Here is a 4,036-nt window from a genome sequence, read left to right on the forward strand (position 1 = left end):
TACATGATACAGTCTTCTATGCCATAACCAAATTTCTTCCATTTGAGCAATAAAACATGAGCAATCACCAAGATCAAGATAAAATAGGTTACCTCTTGTTTGTTTGCCTAATCCAATCAGATTCCCTTTTTCATCCAACAGTCTTGCCTTGCCATGCATTAATTCTACCTTAAATCCAATGTTGATTAGTTGTGCTACACTTAGTAGGTTATGTTTTAGTCCTTCGACCCAATAGGCATTGTCACATACAAGTTCATTGGTTAATGATATGCGACCTTTCCCTTTTATGCAACAAGGTTCATTGTTTCCAAACCTTACACTACCTCCATCATAGTGTTCAAAGTGTTCAAATTTTGTTTTGTCCCCAGTCATATGATGTGAACATCCACTATCTATGATCCATGTGTCATTTTTACTAACATGAGAGATAAGTGTCATCTTATCTCCTTCATCATCAGATTCATCTTTTACAACAATGTATACTATCTCATCTTCACTGTTATCAGAATCTTTAGCCATAAAATAAGTCTTCTTACCTTTGTCTTTGAAGGATTTGTGACTTTTGGATTCCTTCTTGCCTTTGTACTTGTGGCTCTTCTTCTCATCCTTTCTTTCTCTGTTTGGGCATCTCACAACAATATGACCAATCTCTTTACATGAAAAGCAGATTAAAGGAACCTTACCTTTGTACTTTCCTCTTCCTCTAGAATATTTCTTTGCAAGTAAAACTTCAACAACTTCAAGATCACTATCTAAACTTTCCTCTGTTTCTTCTTCACTTTCTGATTGAATGTCCCTTGTTTTCTTGCCTTTTTCTTTGAGTGAAAGTTTAGCTTCAAATGCAGACTCAACATTTTTGGAAGCTGGAATATAATTGTCAAAGTTGTCTAACTCAAAAGCTGTCAATCTTCCTACTAAGGCATCCAAACTTAATTTTTTATTTGGGTCACATCTCTTTTCTTGAATAGTAGATACTTTAATTGCATAGATAGGAAACAATTATCTAAGAACTTTAGTTACAACAGTTTCTTCCTTGATTTCTCCTCCAGAAGCTCTGATTGCACTGCCACTAGCTTTGATTCTTTCCACATATTTGGCAACATTTTCAACTTCTCTCATTCTTATTTGATCAAACTATCCTCTAAGACTTTTTGCTTTGGCTCTCCTTACATTGTCATCACCACCATAGATGTCCTTTAGCTTGTTCCACATATCAAAAGCAGTTTTACAGTCTTTGATCTCATCAAATTCATCATAGCTAAGAGCAGATGTAATATCAATCATCATAATGTTATGGTTCTTTTTCTTAGCAAGATCTCCAACAAATAATGTACCAGTAGGAGTTTTGTATTCCTCAGCAAGATATTTGCAACCTGAATCAATAATGGTGGCTAGATGAAGTCTCATGAGTCCTTGCCGTGCTGAAAAGTTATCTCTATTAAGCTTTGGAATTTGTCTCTTGTAAGACATCTTGATCTTTAGCTTAGGTCCTTGAAACCTTCCTGCAAGCACCAAAAACTCTGATACCAATTGTTGGAAATATGGAAGGAGTAATTGAGAGGGGGCAGGGGGTTGAATTAGTTACCACTAAAATAAATCCTAGATCCCTTAGATGTCAACAATAAAATTTAGACTGAGAAAACTGATTGCTGCTGTTACTCAGTAAACACAGAAAATGCTGTAACTTGGTAAACACACAGAAAATGCTATAACTCGGTACATGCAGAGTGTGAATTACTTTTAGTAGATCTTAAAACATTAACAATAATTAATTTGCAAGCATAAGAGAAATAACATGAACGCATGAGACACCAGGATTTAACGTGGAAGCCTAATTTGGGAAAAACCACCAATGTAACTAGTTACTGTTTTTCACTCTTTTGAAGTGAGCCCTATTAGGAGCCAACCCTATTAAAGGTTACAAAACACACTGTTAGGTGTGACCTTGTTAGAGGATTTAATCACCCTGCTAGGAGTGGCCTTGCAAGAGGTCTTAAAACAATTCAATCGAATTGCCACCTTGTTAGAGGATTTGCAACTGGCTGTTAAACCAACTCTGTTAAGAGATTTTAGATCACTACTACAATGGTTAGAAAGTAACAATGAAATGACTTGATTGTGATGCAACTGAATTACAGAATCCAAATCTCTTTTTCGCTTATACTTTGATCCTTCCTGATCAAATATTACTTTTCTGCTCCACAAGGATACTTTCTTATCCTTCAAGTTCACTCCCTCTCTTTCCTTTTTCAATTCAATCAACACACTTGCACACACACTTGAAAAACACAACTTGACCTTATATTTATATCATTCAGATTGTCAAGTCGGCTCATTACAAATTAGAGTGACCAATAATCATTACCATAATCGACTATAACCAATACTTGAAATAGTTAAGCTTCATATGCCAAATTAACAAAATCCTTCATTAGCCGACCCTACTTGGTAAACACTAGTTTTGAGATGATTTCCTGTGTTAACCAATAGAAACTTGGTTAACACTACGAACTTGCAAAAATATTTTGGTAACCGAGTGAACTCAATTAGTACTAACTTTGTCCAACTTTCCTTTGTTAACTATGTGAACTCGATTAACACTCTTTTTTGCCATAATTTCCTTTGATGCCCGAGTGAGCTCGGTAGACACTGTCTTCGCAGAGTAAACTTCAGGAACATCCGGTAGATAGGGAAAACTGTCTTGCTGACCAAGTGAGCTCAGTAAGCACTAAGTAACAAGTGATATGACATTTGTGTGACATTAAAGACAACGCAGAATTAGACAATTGTATCCAACAATGTCATTGTTGACAAAAACCCAGACATAAGTAGTATGACAATACTCTCTAGGCACTTCATCAACCCCCATAATTAATTCCAGAAAAATCATCAATGGTTTCAAAACAAGAATCAAGCTAGAAAGGTGAGGGAGCAAAGAAAGACTCACTAGTCACCTCAAGGAAGCATGCCATGGTTTCAACATTAGCTCATTTTTGCTATAATCCCATTGATAGTATCATAGAACCTTGGAACAATGGACTTGAATTTATCGAAAAATTGAAAAAAAAAAAAAAAAAAAAACAACAACAACAACACCACAGACATGGGTAGATTTGAACACCATTGGTGCAAATTTTCCAAGATTGACTAATCATCTTTGAATCTCTCAGTCAATCCACATTTGGCAAAAAGAGTCACATTTTCATTTTCATTCACCTTTTGTAAAACGTCCACTCCCAACTCCACCTTCATGACATGTTTAGTAGGAAGGGTCATAAGATTGTGAATAGTGATTGTAGGAGATGTTTTCCTATGTTATTTATAAATAGTTTCTTTTTGTTTTGCAATATAGAAAGCCCATAAATATTATCATAATAGTCGGCTACACACTCTTGGATGAGAGCCCTTGTTCAAGTTCCTTGTTCAAGATTAGAGCTACACAAGGATCTACTACCTTCTTCAAAAGATTATTTGATCTTTGCCTCATCAAAAATTGTACATACACAAAGGCAAGTAGACCCCCTAGAATCGTCATCATATTTAGAGAACCCAACTTGGGCCATTGCCATACACCATCTAAGCTAGCATCCATAGCCAAGATATTATGCTTGGTGACTTCAATAGAAACTCTAGGGCATACTGCAGGGAGGAGACAAGAGCCTTATATAAATGAAGGTGGAGCAAGCTATGTAATTCACAAATTAGAGCCATTTGCACGTCTTGAAGTAGTGATCGTCGTTGCAACAAAGATCAATCGGTTAATGTCTAAAATAACCACTTTGATATAACCACTAGACTTGTAAAAGAAATGTGAGGTTGGTAAACTACTATGTCATGAATTCTACAAGAGATGTTAAGGCACTGCCCATAGCACTCATTCAAAGTGCACAATGTATTCAATCTCATTCAATTTTAAAAAATATTGAAAATTGAAATTTATAGTATACTACCATTTCGAAATAGGAACAAAAGAGTAATCTTCTAAATTATTCTTTTTAAAATAATTTGCATCTTCACTTTATAGGGAATGAATGTT

Source organism: Cupressus sempervirens, chromosome 8 (genome assembly GCF_028749045.1).
Source record: "Cupressus sempervirens isolate cs-2001-9-10 chromosome 8, ASM2874904v1, whole genome shotgun sequence".
Classification (NCBI taxonomy): domain Eukaryota; kingdom Viridiplantae; phylum Streptophyta; class Pinopsida; order Cupressales; family Cupressaceae; genus Cupressus; species Cupressus sempervirens.